The sequence below is a fragment of the Cupressus sempervirens genome, chromosome 9 (assembly GCF_028749045.1).
Source record: "Cupressus sempervirens isolate cs-2001-9-10 chromosome 9, ASM2874904v1, whole genome shotgun sequence".
In the NCBI taxonomy this organism is placed as follows: Eukaryota; Viridiplantae; Streptophyta; class Pinopsida; order Cupressales; family Cupressaceae; genus Cupressus; species Cupressus sempervirens.
This window is the reverse complement of record NC_143126.1, coordinates 127,536,197-127,559,924: the sequence shown is the minus strand read 5'-3', so window position 1 is coordinate 127,559,924 and position 23,728 is coordinate 127,536,197. Positions and strand designations below refer to the sequence as shown.

At 31.9% G+C, this 23,728-nt stretch overlaps 1 pseudogene; it reads right to left on the bottom strand.

Annotated features, from left to right (window-relative positions):
- Nucleotides 1-18,890: 18,890 nt before the first annotated feature.
- On the bottom strand, nt 18,891-22,088 carry LOC149537858 (uncharacterized; annotated as a pseudogene).
- Nucleotides 22,089-23,728: the final 1,640 nt, after the last annotated feature.

Here is a 23,728-nt window from a genome sequence, read left to right as displayed (position 1 = left end):
ATTTTCTTTTTGTTAAATATATTTTTGCATGCACATTCATCCTTATTTTTTGTGAGGAGTGGGGGAATTTGAAACAAATTCGTGGAATGTCAAAAGACATCTATTGGAGGATATGAGGGTTCTCTGATAACTTATAAAACAAATGCTCCTCATTTCATTTTCATTTTGTGTTTTTGTAGGGAGGAAGAGATGGAGATTATTGGAGCAATTAGAGTTTTTGAATAGGAGTAGACTAAAGTTCCATATAGTTTAGCCTTGTATGTTTGATTTAGATTTACGATTCAAAAACTATTTGATTTAGATATCTGATAATACATTTCTTTTGCAGATTTTTAATGTGCATGTTTCAATTTAGTTTTACATTTCCATGTTTTACATTAGTTTTAGATTTGCATATTTCAAAATACTTTTGGTTTCCATGTTTTAGATTTGTATGTTTCATAATAGTTTTATATTTGCATGTTTCAAAATATTTGTATTTTTAATGTTTCATAATTAAATTTAATTGTTGATGTGGACAAGAAGGTCACCTTATTAATAAAATTTGTATTTTACTAAAGTTAGTGATTAATTTAAAATAATATATATTCTTAACCCTAACTATAGAACATATAAGTCAAATATTACAAAATTTACAATTAAATAAACTACTAACATTATATTAAATTGAAGAAAATCAATCATGTTCTCAAGTAATGCAACTAAAACACTACCTATATATAAGATTTCGATCAAGTAATGCTAATTTAAATAAAATTATTATCATCAAGATTTATTCATAATGACTTCCATCATTCATCACGACTACTACTAGCTTCATATATATATATATATATATATATATATATATATATATATATATATATATATATATATATATATATGCCGAGAGTAATTCTTCTCAGGGCACCTATTTTCATGTAATCCTAATCTAAACAAAAAAGACTTCAGAAATGAAAATAGGTGCGTGTGTGTGTATATATATATATATATAAGGCCTCTATATATATTACGCCAAGAGTAATCGTTTTGGAGGCGCCTATTTTTATTTAATCCCAAAGTTATTTTAATAAAAAATGGGATTTATGAAAATAAAAATAGGCGCCTCGAGAACGATTACTCTCAGCATAATATATATAGAGGTATATATAAGCTAGTGGCAGTCACGACGCAATAGGAAAAATATTTACTTTTTATTTTTTATTTTGATAAGGTTATTATAAAATTGTTAATTAATTTTTAATTAGAGTTGTATGAAGTTACTATAAAATTATGCTTCAAATTTTTAAAAAAAAATTAATATAAGGAGTTTAATTTAGATTAATACTATAAAATTATGCTTCAAAGTTTTAAAAAAATTTAATATAAAGAGTTTAATTTAGATTAAAAATATATATTTTATTTTTGGGATATTGTAATGTAAAATGTTATAGTCATACGTGGATATATGGTTAATGACAAAGTTACCATTATAGTTAATGTTAATGTTAACCTTAGGGATAGAATTAGGGTTAGGGTTAGCATTAGGGTTAGGGTTGGAGTTAGGGTTAGGGTTTGAGCTATGGTTAAGTTTAGGGATAGAGTTATGGTTATGGTTATTGTTAGAGTTATGGTTAAGGTTCAGATTAGAGTTATGTTTATGGTTAAGGTTAGGGTTAGAGTTATGGTCATGGTTAAGGTTAGCGTTAGAGTTATGATTATGGTTATGATTAGGGTTAGTGTTAGGGTTATAGTAAGGCTAAGGTTAGGGTTAGGGTTAAGGTTTGAGTCAAGGTTAAGGTTAGAGTTAGGGTTATGGTTTGAGTCAGCATTAAAATTAAGGTTAGGGTTAGGGTTAGAGTCCGATTATGGTAGAGTCAAATCTAGGGTTAGAGTTATCCTCATGGTTAAGGTTAGTGTTAGAGATATGCTTATAGTTAGGGTTAGGGTTAGAGTCCTATCATGGTAGAGTTAGAATTAGGGTTAGAGTTAGGGGTAGAGTTATGTTTATGGTTAAGGTTAGGGTTAGAGTAATGCTCATGGTTAAGGTTAGGGTTAGAGTTATCATTATGGTTAGGGTTAGGGTTATAGTGGGGATAGGGTTAGGGTTAGGGTCTAAGTCATATTTTTTAAAATTTAATATAAGGAGTTTAATTTAGATTAAAAAATTATTTTTTTGTGATATTGTAATGTAAAATGTTATAGTCATACGTAGATATATGGTTAGGAACAAAGTTAACACTATTGTTAATGTTAACCTTAGGGATAGAATTAGGGTTAGGGTTAGCATTAGGGTTAGGGTTGAATTTACGGTTAGGGTTTGAGCTATGGTTAAGGTCAAGGATAGAGTTATGGTTATGGCTATTGTTAGAGTTATGGTTAAGGTTCCAATTAGAGTTATATTTATGGTTAAGGTTAGGGTTAGAGTTATGGTTATGGTTATAGTAAGGCTAGGGTTAGGGTTAGGGTTATGGTTTGAATCAAGGTTAAGGTTAGAGTTAGGGTTAGGTTTTGAGTTAGGATCAAAATTAAAGTTAGGGTTAGGGTTAGAGTCCAATTATGGTAGAGTCAAATCTAGAGTTAGAGTTATGCTCATGGTTAAGGCTAGGGTTAGAGTTATGCTTATAGTTAGGGTTAGGGATATGGTTAGAGTCTAATTATGGTAGAGTTAGAATTAGGGTTAGAGTTAGGGGTAGAGTTATGTTTATGGTTAAGGTTAGGGTTGGAGTTATCATTATGGTTATGGTTAGGGTTATAGTGGGGATATGGTTAGGGTTTTAGTCAAATATTTTTTTAAATTTAATATAAGAAGTTTAATTTAGATTATATATATATATATATATATATATATATATATATATATATATATATAGGGATATTGTAATGTAAAATGTTATAGTCATAAGTAGATTTTTGGTTAGGGACAAAGTTACCATTACATTTAATGTTAACATTAGGGATAGAATTAGGGTTAGAATTAGCATTAGGGTTAGGGTTTGAGCTATGGTTAAGTTTAGGGATAGAGTTATGGTTATGGTTATTGTTAGAGTTATGGTTAAGGTTCAAATTAGAGTTATGTTTATGGTTAAGGTTAGGGTAAGAGTTATAGTCATGGTTAATGTTAGGGTTAGAGTTATGGTTATGGTTATGATTAGGGTTAGGGTTATAGTAAGGCTAGGGTTAGGGTTAGGGTTAGGGTTTGAATCAAGGTTAAGGTTAGAGTTAGGGTTAGGATTTGAGTCATGATTAAAATTAAGGTTAGGGTTAGGGTTAGAGTCCAATTATAGTAGAGTCAGATCTAGAGTTAGAGTTATGCTCATGGTTAAGGTTAGGGTTAGAGTTATGCTTATAGTTAGGGTTAGAGTCCAATTATGGTAGAGTTAGAATTAGGGTTAGAGTTAGGAGTAGAGTTATGTTTATGGTCAAGGTTAGGGTTAGAGTAATGCTCATCGTTAAGGTTAGGGTTAGAGTTATCATTATGGTTATGGTTAGGGTTATAGTGGGGATAGGGTTAGGGTTAGGGTTTCAGTCAAGGTTAAGGTTAGAGTTATGGTTAGGGTTAAGGTTTGAGATAGGATTAAAGTTAGAGTTAGGATAATGGTTAGAGTCCAATTATGGTAGAGTTAGATATAGGGTTAGAGTTAGGAGTAGAGTTAAGTTTATGGTTAAGGTTAGTGTTAGTGTTAGGGTTAGGGTTAGGGTTAGAGTTAGAGTTAAGGTTAGGGTTAAGGTTAGAATAAGGGTTAGGGATAGTGTAAAGGTTAGGGTTAGGGTTAGAGTTAGAGTTAGGATTAAAGTTAGGTTGAGGGATAGGGTTTGAATTAGAGTTAAGATTAGATTTAGGGTTATTGTTAGGGTTAAGGTTACAACTAGAGCTATTGTTAGGGTGAGGGCTAGACTTAGGGTTATGGTTAGAGTTAGGGTTACGTTTAGAATTAGAGTTAGAATTAGGATTAGGGTTAGGGTTAGAATTAGGGTTACAGATATAGTTAGGATTAGAGTTAGAGTTAAGGTTAGGGTGAGGGTAAGAATTAGGGCGAGGATTAGAATTAGGGTTACAAATACAGTTAGGGTTAGGGTTATAAAAACACTTAGGGTTAGAGTTAGAGTTAGAGTTAGAGTTAGAGTTAGGGTTAGGGTTATATTTAGGGTTAGAAATAATGTTAGGGTTAGAATTAGGGTTAGAGTTAGGGTTAGGGTTAGTGTTAGGGTTATGGTTAGCATTAGGGCTAGCATTAGGGTTAGGGTTACAATTAGAGTTAGAGTTAAAATTAGAGGTAGTGATAGTGTTAGTGTCAGTATAAGAGTTAGAGTTAGAGTTAGATCTAGGGTTAGAATTGGGGACAAGATTAGGGTTAGGGTTAGAGTTAGAATTAGAGTTAGAGTCCCAGTTAAAGTTAGATTTAGGGTTAGAGTTAGGGTTAGAATTAGGGTTGGGGTTAGGATTAGAAGTAGTGTTAGGGTTAGAGTTAAATATAGTGTTAGGGTTAGGGTTAGGATGAGGGGTAGGGTTAGGGTTGGGGTTAGGGTTAGTGTTAGGGTTAGGGTTACAATTAGAGTTAGAGTTATAATTATAGTTAGGGTTAGAGTTAGAGTTAGTGTTAGGGTTAGAATTAGGGGTAGGGTTAGGGTTAGAGATAGAGTTGGAGTTAGAGTTAGGGTTAGAGTTTGAATATGGGTTAAAATTAGGGTTAGGTTTAGGGTTAGAATTAGCATTAGAGTTAGAATAACAGTTAGGATTAGGGTTATAGTAAGGCTTAGGGTTAGGGTTAGAATTAGGTATAGAGTTAGGGTTATAAAGAGTTAAGGTTAGGGTCAAGGGTAGAATTAGAGTTAGAGTTAGAGTTAGGGTTAGGGTTAAGGTTAGGATTAGGGTTAGGGTTAGGGTAAGATTTAGAGTCAGAGTTAGAGTTAGAGTTAGGATTTGTGTTATTATTGCGGTTAAGGTTATTTCTAGGTTATTAATCATATTATCGTTGATGTTAGTGCTATTATTATAGTTTATCTTAGTGTTAGGGTAATTGTTAGGTTAAATTTTTATGTGAGTTAGTTATATTATAGTGCCCATGATTAGTGCTATTGTAATACAAGTTATTAATCTTTTTAATAATGCAATCCCTCCCTCTCCCATCCTCTCTCTCTCTCTCTCTCTCTCTCTCTCTCTCTCTCTCTATCTCTCTCCCTCCCTCCCTCCCTCCCTCTCTCTCCCTACTCTCTAACTACACCTATTAATATATTCCCCTGTCTAAATACACCCTCTAATCTCTCTTTGTCTCTAGTTTCTAGATACACCCCCTAATCCCTCTCTGTAATCTCTAGATACACCCCCTTATCTCTCTCATCTTGCTCTCTAGATATACCTCCTAATCTCTTTCTCTCACTCTCTCTCTCTCCCCGCTCTCTAGATACACTTCCTAATCTCTCTCTCTCTCTCTCTCTCTCTCTCTCTCTCTCTCTCTCTCTATATATATATATATATATATATATATATATATATATATATATATATATATATATATCCACTTATGAAAAATATAATATTATTTCTAGTTTCTAGTACATATAGGGTTAGGTTAAGGTATATAATTTACTAAATGCTTAGTACAGTCATATATAGAGTAAGAGTTAGGGTTAGGATCCAAGGTTTATAGTTTCATTTAAATGACACTCAATGTTATGGTTAAGGTTAGTAAGTGGTTAAATGTTACACTAAGATAAGGGACATGGTTAAGGGAAGTATGAGATTTAGGTGTAGTGTTGGAGTATTTGGAGTACAACTATGGTCAAATTTGGGATATATGTTATACAAATGACTCTGATGACGGGCCACACCACCCGTACTAAGTCACAACCAAAAATGCAATAATATGGAGACAAGAGAGATGACAAAATGCTTCATAAAACTTCCATTAATACATGAAATTCATTAGAATATTCTCCAAATGGAAAAACTCCAAATTCTTACAATATAAGAGAGATTGCTCGCTAAGAGCTTCTACAAGAAATTACATCCGAAGAGCTTCTACTTGAAGAGCTTGTCTTGAAGGGCTTCTATTTCTCCAACTTCCATTAGAAGAGCTTCCATTTCTTGAACTTGATTACAAATGATAATAGGCCTTTCTTAAATAGGCACTTCTAACCCAAGACATTACAAACACAACCAATGTGGGATAAAAGGTAAATACAACTACTTTTAAATAAATATTAAATTCCCATCCAAATACAACTAAGCACCCAACAAATATTAAATGCATGATTTAAGGAACTTTCCACAAACTTCTAAGATGCCACCTATACACCTTGATTAATGGAATGACAACTATTTTTATTATTTTTCTTTTTACGCCACCTATGCGCCTCGAAAATAGAAATCTCCTTTCCCTTTCTTTTCTCCTTTTTTATTTTTTTATTATTTCTCCTCTAATTTTCGTCACTTTCTCTCTCCTCCAGAAATTTTTTTTTTTTTTTTTCCCTCTCTTTTTTTTTTTTTTTTCTAATAATTTAATTTTCCCATGTAAGATGCTCCTGCATTAGATGCTCCTGCATCCGACTCAAATAGTGCAAACCTTTAAATTCATGAAAGGGAAATTATAAGTCCCAACACAACTATTTAGATGATGTAAAAAGTGTGAAATAATATATAAGAATCAATTTTATGGAAATTATTTCTACATGATAATGTGAGAACATTATATATTGTTGAATTTTTAATAATGCTAATGCAATTTTTATTGCAATGATTAAGAATTGTAATCAATAAATATACTTATCATTAAGGACATCTATTTAGACTTATGATTTTCTTTCTTTATTAACATATTTAGTAGCCACATCCATTAAAGAAATATTTTGTACAATAATAAATTTAATTTTTCTTGTTCTCTTCTTCGTGAAAGTTACATAGAACAATGTGGAAACAAAATTTCCAATACAACTAATTAGAAGTAAAATTCTAAAATTGGAGACAAGAATGAACCATATACAAAAAATAAAAATCTTTGTAATGGCGTAAATACATGTCACATTCTTCAATGATTAGGATTCTTTTGTTTGAACAATGATCATGAAAGACTTCTTTCATCATTGAGGGAAACCCATCCACTTTTGTAGATGTGTCACATATGAATTTTTATGCATCTTTCATATGCATTACTTCTATTTCCCCAACATAGTCAATTGCAAATATTGCATTCTCCATAAATTTAATTATAGTTGTGCACATCTCTTTAATTATTTGTAGGCATTTGTCAAACTCGGTCTCAAAGAAATCATTTGAATTTATTGAAGTAGTCAGGCTAGTATCAAATAATGTTTGATTCTTTGTTTGAGGCATCCATAACTCAAATAGTAACCTGCAAACTTACAAACAAACACCAACATATAGAAATTATCAAAATTAAAAAGTATTCATAATTAACACAAATTTTTTCAAATGAATAATTTTTAAAATAACATAAATAAAAATCAAAACTATTTCAAATTAAATAGTTTGATTGTAATGCTTGAAATATGGTGGCATTGTCTTCCACTTTTCAAACATTAGAAACATAAATATTAATAAAAAAATTATATATACTGTGAAAAATATTTAAATAAAACACATAATTAATCTAATTAAATAATGATAAAATATAAACTAAGTATATGATTTTTTTATTTTAAATTAATCATTAAATTTAATAAAATACAAATTTTATTGATAAGGTGACCTTGCCATACACATTAATGATAAAATTTAATTATGAAACATGAAAAACATAAATATTTTGAAACATGCAAATATAAAACTATTATGAAACATACAAATCTAAAACATAAAACCAAAACCATTTTGAAATATGAAAATCTAAAACTAATATGAAACATGCAAATATTATTCTAAATTGAAACATGCAGTTTAAAAATGTGCAAATGAAATGTATTATCAAATATCTAAATCAAATAGATTTTTATTCAATTTGAATTCTAAATCTAAATCAACCATGCAAGGCTAAACTATAACTAATTTTGAAATTAAATCTACATTTAAATCTAAATACATAACTAAATCTAAATCTAAATGCAAAACTAAATTAAAAACAAAAATCTCACATGCAAAAAATTACTCCAAAACTTTAATTTACTCCTCTTCAAAAACTCTAATCCACTCCAATAATCTCCACCTCTTCCTCCCTATAAAAACACAAAATGAAAATGAAACGTCAAGCATTTGTTTTATAACCCATGAGAGATGCCTCATATCCCCCAATAGATGTCTTTTGACATTCCATGAATTTGTTTCAAATTCCTCCACTCCCCACGAAAAATAAGCATGAATGTGCATGCAAAAATAAATTTAACAAAAAGAAAATATTATATATTTAAAAATTTAATGAAATTATTTCAGCCCTATTTTTTTGGCCTTATCTTTTTGGGTCCTATTTTTGGCCCCTTTTATCAGGCCCTATTATTTTAGCATCCATTTGGCTTCATATGATTTTGGCCAGCTATTATTTTGAGAATTTTTCTATATTTTACAATCTAATTATGATAAAATATATACTAAATATATGATTCGTGTACTTCAAATAAATCATTATCTTTAATAAAATATAAATTGTATTGATATGGTGACATTGTCATCCACATAAATGATAAAATTATACTTTGAAACATGAAAATATAAATACTTTGAAACATGCAAATGTAAAACTATTATGAAACATTCAAATCTAAAACATGCAAACTAAAACTATTTTGAAATATGTAAATCTAAAACTAATATGAAACATGCAAATATAAAACTAATTTGAAACATGCACTTTTCAAATATGCAAATGAAAAGTATTATACAATATATAACTCAAAAAATTTTGAATGCAAATCTAAATATAAATCAAACATGCAAGATTAAACTATTAAATGTAAGCATAAATAATTTTGAATATAATTCTAGAAATCCAAATGGAACTAATTGAAATTGAAATCTAAATCAAAGTAGAATATTATAACTAATTTTGAATCTGAATCTATGTCTACATCTAAATCTAAATAGAAAATAGAAATCTCACTAGCAAAAAAATTACTCCAATACTTCAATCTATTCCTATTCAAAAACTCCAATCTAATCCTCCAATAATCTCCACCTCTTCTTTCCTGCAAAAACATAAAATGAAAATGAAATGAGGAGCCTTTGTTTTATAGCTTGTGAAAGACTCCTCATCTCCCCCAATATACATCTCTTCACATTCCACGAATTTATTTCAAATTCCCCCAGTCCACACAAAAAGCAAGCATGAATCTGCATGCAATATTATATTTAACAAAAAAATAAATCATATTGAAATTATTTTGCCCCTATTTTTTCGGACCCTATTTTTAGCAGCATATTTTTTGGGCCTATTTTTTTGGGTCCTACTTTTTCGGGCCCTATTTTTTTGGGCCTATTATTTCGGCCTCCATTTGGCATCCTATTATTTTGGCCAGCTATTATTTTGGATGTATTTTTTATTTTATAATTTAATAATTTAATATTTAATTTACAAGTTTGTAACTCCTGCCATTTCTTTTTTATTGAGAAGGAATCTTGGCATATTCCTATGTTGGGCATTTGTGTTGCCATTGTATAGAACACCTCTCGGCATAATAATTGTCAATTGTATTCTTAATAGATGCAATAGTTAGGACAATAGAAATTAGTGAAATTGTTTATCAAAATATTTTCATAATGAGATAACTTTTGTTTTGTAAAAGAAGTCTATAGAGTAATTATTAATTAAAAATATTTTGAATAATTATTTTATTGAGGTATTTACATATAAAAATAATAAGAGAGCTTGTGCAATAGAAACCAGTGAAATTGTTTACCCACAACCTATTTCTGCACTAATTATTAGTTTGATACTATGTTTACTTTGGTGTTATTTTATTAAAACTATTTTAATTAAAATATTCATAAAAATAATTATTATATGTTCAAGTTAAAAAATAGAAGTTTTGTTAACTTCTTACATTAATTATTAATAACTCTCACTTGTCCTCTTAATAGGTGCAAGAGTTAGGGTAATAGAAATCTATGAAATTGTTTACCAACAACATATTTATACCATGATACAAGTTAAAAATTCTCTTTTGGGAGAGAAGCTATAGATCAATTATCAATTGAAAATATTTTTAATATTTAATTTATTGAGGTATATATGTATAAGAATAATAAAAGAGATTGTACAATAGAAACCAGTGAAATTGTTTACCTACAACCTATTTATGTCATGAAACAACTTCACTTTTGTAAGGGATGTCTATATATTAATTATCAATTAAAAATATTTTTGATAATTATTTTATTATATGAAACAAATAGCACTATGGGAAAAAAATTAATACAAGTCTCTATAAAATGATTTTATTGAAATAATTATGCACTTTAGTTACAAAAAAATCCTATAATCTAAATCCTATAATCTTTCTAAATAAGTATATGATTAAATATTGGTTCATCCTATACTATGTCATTAAGTCTAAAGGTGTTGTTATGACCACCAAGATTTAAACTCCCTGACTATTCTAACCACAAGTTTGAATCTTTCATAAAATTTATGCTCGCAATAAAAGGAAATTATTTCAAATACTTCGGACCTCATTTGAACAAACATGGGCAGTTAGAAATTTGTGTCAAGTGCATGTTTGATTGAAGGCATCTTTGATCAAAAGTCTTTAGTAAAATTAGTATTAGTCATCTCATACATCCACTAAACATAAATCAAATGATTAACAAAGAAAGAAAAATTTATGCAATTAGTGACTAACCTCTCTTAGATGTTTGTACATTCTTGCATATGAAAAAAATTATGTTAAACACCTTATACATCATATTCTCTCTTACACATTTTATATGACCTATGCAACTAGACATATCATACAATACGTGTCAAATGGAACAGACTAGCACTTCAAGAATATTAAGATTCCCTTCATAAATGACTAGTGTCTCATTTTATGAAGGTCCAAATATTGCTGATTATTTACATAGAGAATATTATAAATTTTATGATGTTTTGGATTGTGTTTCTCATATGACCTCTCTAGCTTCTAAGCTCTTGGAAAGTTATACTTTTGTCTCCCCTTTCTTGATAAATTTGGTAGATGATCTTTCTTGGGTGATTATGTGAAGAAGAAAGATATTTCTTCTTAAGCATAATCATGTATCTCGATGTTACACCCCACTAGAGAACCAAAGAGGAAATAACCTAAAAGATACTAAGTTATGCAACAATTTTATTTTTATTTTTATTTTTAAATTGTTGCATAACTTAGTATTTTTTAGGCTAGCTTTTTTTGTGTTCTCTAGCAAAGCATTACACTCAATCTTTTAGTCAAAGATGCTCATGGTGGTTTGAAGTGATGCATGATCATCCATGGTGGGAAGGAGATCCAAATTTGGATTTGTCATCTACTCATTTGAATTTTAAAAATATTCCTTCCTAGGTTTTAGATTCTTGGAGTTACATTTTTTTTTTGTATCCTTAATTCACTCTATAAATATAGAATTATTTTGAAATGAGTGCCCAATGTATATTCTCTTGGAAATTTCTACTTTGGGTTTGAGGTGGAGTTAATGGAACGTCATAACTAACTTGTTTTTTAGGACCTGTTTGTGGAGATGATATTTAAAATTCCATTAAATAAATTCCATTGGAAATTATAATATTCCTTCTTTATCTATAGATTCGTGGAGTTGCAACATGTGACAACTCACTAATTTACTCGCAAAGATACTTGGTTAATGAGCAACTAAGGGTTACTGGCTTAGTAGTTTCTATTTTTTTGTTTTGAGGAGTTATGGATCATTATAATCAACTCTTAAATTTGGTGGAGGTGAAATAAAATAAACAAATAATTAATATATATCTATTATTTCATCATATTTTTCATAGCTATGAAATCTTGTTATGGATGGTGATGAGTCATGTAGAGTAAAAGTTTGTATTATTAACAAATTGTTTTGAGCATAAAATTTGATGGGAAGTATTCTATCTTTATATTTTGAAAACCAAAGAATGTTTCCCTCTTATTTTTCTCTTTAAATGGAGATAGAGGTCCTCTACATGCTACATATTCTAGAAGTCTATATAGAAACTAAAGACCGAGAAGAAGGAAATAGCTTAACTTAGTAGTTATTTCTTTCTTAATGACTTATTTAAAATTAGATATATATCATATTTTATCTACGTGTGCTTATGATGTTTTCATTCAATATACTATTGTATTTATATGTAATAGCTCAATTTAAGGAGCATTCAAATAGTAAACACTAGACTTGTTTTGCAAATTTGTATTGCATTTATTGGATTTGTTGAGTTAAATTTGAATGTTGTGGTAATAGAGGGTATTATTTCCTTCATCAGGAAGTTTGCAAGAGTGGCGTAGTTTCTTTAAGTTCTTTAGCTATGTTTTTAGAGTTTAAGGTGCACTTAAAAACCCTTTTTGTGACTAGTTAGATATTTATGTTGTGTGGGTCATGGTAGTTGATTGAAAATGGTTATCTTGTTTATAAGATTTTTTTTTGCATGTTGTTAATTCCTAGTGGGACTCTACTAAATTTATTTTCTTGTTTCTTACAAATAGATCTTTTTAAAGGGTTTCAAGGTCCCTTAAAAAACCATATTTTTATTAACCATTGTTTCTATTGGTAATTTTCCTTCAAATGTTTGTAAAGGGTTTGAGGAGCCCTTCAAAACCTACATGTGTATGGTTGGTTGTTGATTACTAAAATTTTATTTATATTGTGTGGCTATTGTCATGTTTTGTATTCTGATTGTGTACATTAGCTAATAATTTTTCAAAATATTTTTGAGGTCCCTTCAAAAGAATTTTATCTTTAAATAAAAAATGTCATCCTAAGAGGAATAATTAAACCAATAAGAATATATCAATATTTTAACAATAGTTGGGAATCAATAATTTAAGTTTATATTATTGAAAATTTATATGGTAATATTGGTACAACTATATGTAGAAGTTGTCAATCCAACTTTATGAATCTCAGATCACCTATCTCTAGTCTCTAATCCATACTCTCTAGTCTCTAGTCCATAAGATGAAGAGAGAAAGCACAAGGAGTTGAAATCTTCTTACAAGGAGTTAATTATTTTGGTGAATTCGATAACTACAAATTATATTTAACAATTCATAAGCTTAAGAAATATGTACTTTGATTCTATATAGAGTCAATTTTATAATAAATTTTAAAAATATTACAATCTAATTATTTAAATTCCATAATTTTGACAATTTTAAAATTTTATAAATAGTTATTTTCACTGGAAGCCCTTTTAAGTCAGGTTTTATTAACATAAATATTGAACTTCACTTAAAATGTATGTATGTATGTATGTATGTATATACACACACATATACACTCACACAAATGTGTGTGTGTGTGTGTGCATATGTATGTGTGTGTGTGTGTGTGTGTGTGTGTGTGTGTGTGTGTGTGTGTGTGTGTGTGTGTGTGTGCGCGTATGTGTATGCATATGCATATGTGTATGTGTATGTATATATGTATATATGTACACACATGTGTATATATTTACATATGTTGTTAATTATTAAAATTTTTTTTTTTTTTTTTGAAAACTAGTGTCTTTTAATTGGTCCAAACAAATTTTTTAATCATTAATTAAAATAAGTATTATAATTAATAATATAATATTTAATCTAATAACATATTATTTAGAATTTCCAAATAACCGCTTAACAAATACTAATTATTATATATCTTAGAAGATAAATTTTTAAGAAATTAAAGTAAAAGATAATACATATTAATTTTAAAGGCAAGAGCCTACAACACAACTTGTCTCAAAGGTCTTGGATGCGTTATTTATTTAAGAAATTTTTGATAGAGTAAAATTTGTGAATATTTTTACGAAAAAGCCTACAATGCAATGGTAATTAATCATTATATATCTTAGAAGATAAATTTTTAAGAAATTAAAGTAAAAGATAATACATATTAATTTCAAAGTAAGAGCCTACAACACAACTTATCTTGAAAGTCTTGGATTTGTTATTTATTTAAGAAATTTTTGATAGAGTAAAATTTGTGAATATTTTTAGGCAAAAGCCTACAATGCAATGGTAACTTGCGAGTGTCTCTTGGTTCGAAAATACTTTCTCTTAACATACACTAAAAATTAATTTGCTAGTTAATCAAAAGTTATTGTGATAATATTTAGGGTACCACCAATACAAACTAAAAATATGTAATTAAAATTTTGCAACTAAGCTTATTCTTTAACAACCTCAATAAATAAGATAGAAATTTGGAAAAGGAAAAGAGCTAATGGCTTGTGAAATTTTGATTTCTTAAAACTCGTTGAACACTTTAATACATTTTTATCTAATTCATATTCAAAATTTTAATTTATAAATTTTTTAAATAAATAAATTTATTAAAAATTAAAAATTTTAAAAATAGAATGTCTAAGGAATTTGAAGGTAATGACCCAAGTTTACATATTTAAAATTAAAAATGAAAAGAAATAGAATGTCTAGAGAATTTGAAGGTAATGACCCAAAATTACATATACGAATGAGAAGAACAATTTAAATATTATAATTCTGAATATTATGGTGCTTTGAATTTCTGCCTTTCTTATGCATTTAACTTCCTCTTCTTTTTTAAATTTATTTATGATTCTCTTATGTTTACTCTTGACCTCCATTGACTATTATTTTTACTTTCCTAAAGATATATTTGATTATAATTTTTAGAAAGTTTTGATTGTGCACATGAAAGACAACTAGTATTTGAAGTAATTTTTTTCATAAAGTTTAAGTTTCTAATAGCTATAGCCATGTAGAGACTTAAAACTGCCTCAATCTCAAAGGAACAAGGTTCAAAGTCTATATCAATATGTCCTCTTATCAATACCTACACTTCCTTTACTTTAATAAAAAAAATTAAACTAACAATTATTTAAAATTTAAAATTTGGAAACATCTTCAACAATGGAGTCTTCGATCTGACAAACGCCCAAATATGATCTTTTTTAATTGAATATCCATCTATGACGAAAATCTTTCTACCATTACAATCACTGAGAATTCAAATGCTAAAGAAAGAATTGAGCAAAGATGCACAAAAGGAAATCTGTAAACACAATTGCATTCAATAAGCCTCAAACAAACAACAAAAAAATCCATTTCAGGTTATACTTTTTTTAATTGATTTTTATTTAAATATTTAGAATTATAGTTAGAAATATATATTGCATAGTTTTAAATAATTTAATTAATAATAAGTTCTTAGATATGTTAGTGTAGTTTTTTATTTTTCCTATTTTGCTACATTTTTCCTACACTTTTAATAATCTTGCTTAGGTTAATAAAGCATGTCTTATTAGGTGAATGGTTGTCAGGTGTCATCTTCCTACATGTGAGCATTCATTAGCTATCTTGGGAAGATACTTTGCTATCTTTAGTCCGATAGATGGTTGCTCCTCATTGGTTGGTGTTGCCACCTCCTCCCTCTTCCTAGCCTATATAAGCATGCTACCTGGGTTGTATTTGGATCTCTTATTTTTGCATCCTCTTAATGCTATTTTGCTTCCAGCATTTGCATTACTCTCTTGGAGACTAACTCTATGATGCTATTTTGATTTTGTATCATTTGCATTCATAGTTTAGATATTTATTCTTTGCACTAGTTTTCTGAGTTATTAATTTTATCAAATTCTAACATGGTATTAGAGCTTTTCTATGTGCAAGAGTAGATTTTAGTTTCCTTATTTGAGAGATTCGAGGGGGGCTAATAAATTTTTTTTTAGTTTTTTGAAAAACGAAGTATTCTCTTCTCTTGCATCTTTGGATGATCTTGAAAATCAGAAAAGTTTTGACAAAAACGGGTTTTCTCTGGGGTTTCAATCTCAAATCTGACAACCAACTTGCATATTTAAAGTTTTCAATTAGTATTGTAGGTTCCAGCATACCATTGATGGACTTAGGAAGCTGATCTAGCATTTGCATGTCATATTTTGGTTTCTGGGGTCATTTTAAAAATTTTTGGAGCCGTTTTTTACTGTTAAAGGCGTCCAATTTACACTACAGCAACATTTTTGTACATCAAAAAGAAAAATGCTTTTTGGGTTTTGTTTGCAGCCCTGAAAAATAGTTTGAGTATCTTTTAGATTTTGCATGCAAGTTGTATATTTTTCAGAATTGACATTGAAAGGCTACAGCCATACCCCTCTTCGTTGGCAATCACAGATTTGAATGCAGTTTTCAAATGTCTTGTTCTTGCTCATACAGACTCCGATTTTGATGATTCTTGTTATGAACTTGGCTATTTTTTTGTGCTCTATCCACTAGTGGAGTTGTTTTTTGATTTTCATGCATGAATTCTTCAAAAATTGTAGATTGTCAGCCGTGACTATGCACAGTTCTCGTTTTGAAAACTTCAGAGAATCATAACTTTCTCATACGATGTCGTATCAAGGCGATTCTTTTTTTGAAACTGCATGATTTTTTAAGTAGATTGTAGTGGTGCTATTTGTTTCCTTGATTATTCTGTACAAGTTTCACTTTTAGCATATTCTCTTCATGAGGAGGCCCTGTCAGTTTTTCTTCCGTAACTTGAGCATAGGGACGTATTTTTTCGATCCAAAAAATGCGTCAAAAAGATGGTTCTGAGACAAAGATGATGGTACAAGTTTTTTTGATTTTTGCTATAGTCTGGATTCCTATTTTGGCAGTCAAAGCTAGATTTTCTATTTTGCCTTCTAGGAGCCATATCTCGCTCATTCACTCTTTTCTGGGCTCGCCAAATATCATTGGAAAGATGGTTTTGTGAGTTATTCAGTTGCAGAGGTCTTTTGTTCAGATTCTGCTCCAGGTTCTTTCTCTTTCGAGTTTTGCACTTTCGCACTCTGGCAGATTACTTGGATTCTACAGGTCCTGAAATCTCTTCTTCTGTTCCTTTGGCTCACTCTTCTTTCTGACTTCTGAGCATTGTATGTTTCTATTCTGTTGCATTTTTTTTTTTGTAAACGCACTGAGATAAAGTGCCTGCTTTTGCATATTTGGAATCTTGTACACCTTGTGTTTGTTTGTACTCGCACTCAGTTATAAAGTGCCATGGGGGTCATGATGTTTTTCCATTTTGTGCTCATCCACCTTTGTCAAGTGAATTTTTCTTCCACGACATTAGCCCATGCAGTGTGTCGGTGACAACGCCCTTTATCATGTGCTTGTACTTCTATTGCACTGTTGGCATTCCTGATTCTTCTTCTTGCAGATGTTTTTGGCATTGCATTTCAGTGTTCCTGTCATCCCTCTCCTTATTCAGCATTATGGAGGGGTTCACCTGTTGGCTCTATTGCTTCTTTGGTTCGGTTGAGTGATCTACGTATTCAGTTTTTGTTCCTATGTACTAGGTGGATGTAGTGGCTAGGCACCTATGCATTTCGGTGAGATGGTTCATCTACTATATAGACACTCATTCATTCCTACTTTTGGAGGTCACCTCTTCGATTGATCAGCTCTTCAGACTTTGTCTTCTCTACCTGGTCATGCACTATTTCCGTGGGGGTTCCAGTAGTTTCTTCTGACAGTGTTTGCAGCTTCATGCTTCGGAGATGCTTCATGCTTTTTTTTGTTCCTCTCTTTGGGACATTTCCTAGATTGGAGGCTTAGTTTCCTTCATCTAGTTCTTTTTCTTGTATTGGGTACCTGATTAGGCCTTGTTGCCAGGACCCATTTTCCTGCTTTCATAGCTTTGCTAGGTTAGCATCCACCTAAGCTTCGCTTATGGGGGGTGTTAGTATAGTTTTTTATTTTTCGTATTTTGCTAGATTTTTCTTACACTTTTAATAATCTCGCTTAGGTTAATAAAGCATGTCTTATTAGGTGAATGGTTGTGAGGTGTCACCTTCCTACATGTGAGCATCCATTAGCTATCTTGGAAAGATACTTTGCTATCTTTAGTCCGATAGATGGTTGCTCCTCATTGGTTGGTGTTGCCACCTCTTCCCTCTTTCTAGCCTATATAAGCATGCTACCTAGCTTGTATTTGGATCTCTTGTTTTTGCATCCTCTTAATGCTATTTTACTTCCAGTATTTGCATTAGTCTCTTGGAGACTAACTCTATGATGCTATTGTGATTTTGTATCATTTGCATTTATAGTTTAGATATTTATTCTTTGCACTAGTTTTCTTGGTTATTAATCTTATCAGATTCTAACAAGATATTATATAATATTGAAATAATTTTCAAAAATTTATGATTACAGTGTCAAAAATTTAGAAATTCATTTAAAACTACAGATAGTTTTAAATAAAATAGTTATTTAATTTAATAAATGTTAAACGTATAATATAAAATTGTCGTATGTGTTAAATGAAAATCTTAATAATAATATATTTAGTATTTAAATAAAATTCTAATTATGATAATTTTTTAAATTATAATAATTTTTCCATTTAAAATTATTTTTATTTCTATTTTTCATGTCCGCTCCAACTATGATTTTTTTTTAATTCAATATATCCCATAGAACTACACTATCTATCCATCATAAAAGTCTTTCTACCACTACACTCACTGAGAATTTAAACTCTAAACAAAGAATTAAGCAAATGAGAATTCAAACTCTAAACAAAGAATTAAGCAAAGATACAGAGAATCGTATCTTTAACCATGATTGCATTTAATAACCCTCGAAAGAACACAGTTTTGTTACTGTTTCCAAGAATCATGAAACTTCTCCAAAAGATCTCCAGAAATCAAATTCTGCTCGAAGAAACACATTTTTTCTCCATCTCGGGCTCATCTACGGCTGGATCTGCCGCAAGAATCATGAATCTTCTCCAAAAGATCTCCAGAAATCAAATTCTGCTCAAAGAAACACATTTTTTCTCCATCTCAGGTTCATTTACGGCGGGATCTGCCGGCGGGAGAATCACGAATCTTCTTCAAAAGATCTTCAGAAATCGAATGCTGCGGGAACAAAGATTGCAAATGCGGAAGTAATTCATTGGAAGTGCTACCGATACTGTATTTTCCAAAAGAACGACGAATCGCCTTCGCAGCTTCTTGATTCTCAACAAAATGCGAGCAAATCCACATCAAAGTCGCCGCTTGAGTGCGCGGCGAGGCTCTCAAATTGCAAGCCACTAAATTCTGAATCGCTTCGGCCGCCAGGTTCTCTACAAATTCAACCATTTCACAATCCACCGAATTTGAAGATTTCAGAAGCTGCAAAAGGTGATCCAGGTGAGCCCTAACCGACTCACCGCCGGCAAATTTATCTATTTCTTTCTCCTCCACAGCCGAAGAAGAAGAAGATCCGACAGATAAATCTGTAGAAAATGCCGCCGCCGGAGAATTCTTCTGAATGAATTTCATTTTCCTAAATATATCACTTCTGCTCACAGTGTGAGATTCTGAAACAAAAGCTACTAATTCCTCCAGTGTCTTCATCTTGTGGAGTTGTTTTGAGGCGATGTAAATGCAAGCAAGATGAACAACGCAAATCTCTGCTTTCATCACAATTGCTTTGTCGGATGCTTCTCTGAAAATCACTGACCGCGATGTGTGACGGATTGATCAAGCTTTAAGGCGCCGGTACATTTGGCGATCTGAAGAATGTGATCGATCACAATTTCTTCTCTTTTCGTCTTCATTTTTCTCGCCGTAACTGAAACGAGCTTGAGATTCTTCTCCCCAAATCCTCCCGCTGTTCTTCATATTTATAAGCATGGATCTTGGAAAATCTCCCTCCAGTGATCTTATTTTCAAATGGGCCAAGCTGACAATTTTAGGACCTTGTTAAATACGTGTAAATAGTTTTTATTTGTAAATACGTGGAAATTGTTTTCATCATTTTTCAATACACGGGTGGGAAGATTTAAGAGGAAAAGTTCACACTCCATACAATTTACAGCTGGCACTTGCATGGGGTGCAAGAGTTTGGCCAATAGGAAAATTATACTAGCTTATATATATTTTATATATATATAATAAGCTGAGAGATATCCTTCTCGAGGCACCTATTTTCATAATCTCACTCAGTGCAATAGGCACCTCGAGAAGGATATCTCTTGGCTTATTTTATATATATATAATATATATACGCTAGTAGCACTCGCGACGAAAGAGTGAAATACATTATTGTTAGTAATTTATTATTATATAGGTGGTGACCACCTATATAATAATTAATATAATCAATTTTTATTTATTTATATTCAACTAATTAGAATTAAATTTTGGATTGAAATTAGAGTTTTCATTTACATTAGTGTTAGCTTAAGCTTTATCCTTAAAGCTATATTATTATTTGCAATAGAGAAAAGGTCATAGTGGGACTTCTTTAAGGAAATCAAGAGTTAGAGAGTTATTAAGGGTTCAACTTTTATAATACATGGTTTGTGTATTATTCATTAAATTAAAGTCTCAAAAACTCTCTTATGTTTCTTTATCTCTCATCCTTCACACTATGTCTACCTCATGCCTTACCCTCTCTCTCTCTCTCTCTCTCTCTCTCACACACACACACACACACACACACACACACACGGACACACACACACACACACACACACATCTTCTCCACCATCTCTTCCCCCTAATTACCATTTGTCTCTTGTTATTATATTTCTCTCTACTTCATCGGTCTACCCATCACTATTTTCTCTCTAAATCTTCTCTCTCCTCCCCGCTTTCTTCCAAATCCTTGCCCTTCTAACCAATTCTTGCCCCTACTCTCTCTCTCTCTCTCTCTCTCTCTCTCCCCTTTTCCTTACCTCATCATTACATCCATATATTTCATGCCATAATTATTCACTTTCTCTCTCTACCTAAAATGTCTCCCTATCCTCATTATCTCTCAGGATAAATAATCATCTCTCTATGTCTACATGATATCTCTTAACTTCTCACCTTGTATCAATTTATCTATCATGTCCCCTCATATTATATCTACCTACTCTCCTTGTATCATGCATCTATTTCTCTAGCCCTCTCTCTTCATGTCTACTTCATGCCTCACCTAAATCCCTTTTTGTCACTCTCTCTCACATGTCCCCTCTTATAAGTATCTCTCTCTCTCTCTCTCTCTCTCTCTCTCTCTCTCTCTCTCTCTCTCTCTCTCTCTCTCTCTCATCATTACATCCATATATTTCATGCCATAATTATTCACTTTGTCTCTCTGCCTAAAATGTCTCGCCATCCTTGTTATCTCTCTAACTAAATAGTCATCTCTCTATGTCTACATGATGTCTCTTAACCTCTCCCCTTTTCTAACTTTAGCTATCATGTACCCTCATTATTTCTACCTACTCTCCTTGTATCATGTATCTATTTATCTAGCCCTCTTTCTTGGTGTCTACTTCATGCCTCACTTAAATCCCCTTTTCTCACTCTCTGACATGTCCCCTCTTATAAGCACATCTCTCTCTCTCTCTCTCTCTCTCTCTCTCTCTCTCACACACACACACACACACACACGCACACACACACACACCTCCTCCACCATCTCTTCCCCCTACTTACCATTTGTCTCTTGTTATTATATTTCTCTCTACCTCATCAGTCTACCCACCACTATTTTCTGTCTACATCTTCTCTCTCCTTCCCGCTTTCTTCCAAATCCTTGCCCCTCTAACCAATTCTTCCCCCTAATCTCTCTCCCTCTCCCCCCCTTTTCCTTACCTCATCATTACGTCCATATATTTCATGCCATAATTATTCACTTTCTCTCTCTACCTAAAATGTCTCCCCATCCTCATTATCTCTCAGGATAAATAATCATCTCTTTGTCTCTACATGATGTCTCTTAACCTCTCCCCTTGTCTCACTTTATCTATCATGCCCCCTCATATTATATCTCTACCTACTCTCCTTGTATCATGCATCTATTTCTCTAGCCCTCTCTCTTCATGTCTACTTCATGCCTCACCTAAATCCCTTTTTGTCACTCTCTCTCACATGTCCCCTCTTATAAGTACATCTCTCTCTCTCTCTCTCCCTCTCCCCCCCCCCCCCGCCTTTTCCTTACCTCATCATTACGTCCATATATTTCATGCCATAATTATTCACTTTCTCTCTCTACCTAGAATTTCTCATCATCCTTATTATCTATCTATCTAAATAACCACCTCTCTGTGTCTACATGATGTCTCTTAACCTCTCCCCTTGTCTTACTTTATCTATCATGTCCCCTCATATTATTTCTACCTACTCTCCTTGTATCATGTATCTATTTATCTACCCCTCTCTTGGTGTCTACTTCATGCCTCACCTAAATCCCCCCCCCCCCCCCCCCCCCCCCGCTCTCTCTCTCTCTCACACACACACACACACAGCTCCTCCACCATCTCATTTCCCTAATTACCATTTGTACCTTGTCCTCTCCTTCTTCTTTCTCTTTTTCAATGTCTCCCCTACCCTTTCTCACCATCTCTTTACCATTTGTGTCTTGTCCTCTCCCTCTTCTCTCTCTTCCTCTAATTTCTCTTTTTCAATATCTCCCCTCCCCTCCCACTTCTCACCTTCATTTTCCTTATTTATACTCTCTTGATCTCTCTCCCTCACCATGTCCATCTTTAGATTCCATGCCCTAATTATTATATTTCTCTCTACGTCGTCGATCTACCCCCTAATATAATCTCTCTCTCTCTCTCTCTCCCTCTCTCCCCCCTCATCATTACATCCATATATTTCATGCCATAATTATTCACTTTGTCTCTTTGCCTAAAATGTCTCGCCATCCTTGTTATCTCTCTATCTAAATAGTCATCTCTCTATGTCTACATGATGTCTCTTAACCTCTCCCCTTTTCTAACTTTAGCTATCATGTCCCCTCATTATTTCTACCTACTCTCCTTGTATCATGTATCTATTTATCTAGCCCTCTTTCTTGGTGTCTACTTCATGCCTCCCTTAAATCCCCTTTTCTCACTCTCTCACATGTCCCCTCTTATAAGTACATCTCTCTCTCTCTCTCTCTCTCTCTACCTAAAATTTCTCCCCATCCTTGTTATCTTTCTATCTAAATAATCATCTCACTATGTCTATATGACGTCTCTCAACCTCTCTCCTTGTCTCACTTTATCTATCATGTCCCCTCATATTATTTCTACCTACTCTCCTTGTATCATGCATCTATTTCTCTAGCCCTCTCTATTCATGTCTACTTGATGCCTCACCTAAATCCCTTTTTGTAACTCTCTCTCACATGTCTCCTCTTATAAGTACCATCTCTCTCTCTCTCTCTCTCTCTCTCTCTCTCTCTCTCTCTCTCTCTCTCTCTCTCTCTCTCTCTCTCCCTCCCTCCTCCCCTCTCCCTCTACCTGCCCCCTTCCCCCCCTTTTCATTACCTCATCATTATCTCCATATATTTCATGCCATAATTGTTCACTTTCTCTCTCTATCTAAAATGTCTCGTCATCCTCGTTATCTCTCTTTCTAAATAATCATCTCTCTATGTCTACATGATGTCTCTTAGCCTCTCCCCTTGTCTCCCTTTCTTAGTGATGTCCCCTCATATTATTTCTACCTACTCTCCTTGTATCATGTATTTATTTATCTAGCCCTCTCTTGGTGTCTACTTCATGCCTCACCTAAATCCCCTTTTCTCACTCTCTCTCTCACATGTCCCCTCTTATAACTACCTCTCTCTCTCTCTCTCTCTCTCTCTCTCTCTCTCTCTCACACACACACACACACACACACACACACACACCTCTACCATCTCTTCTCCCTAA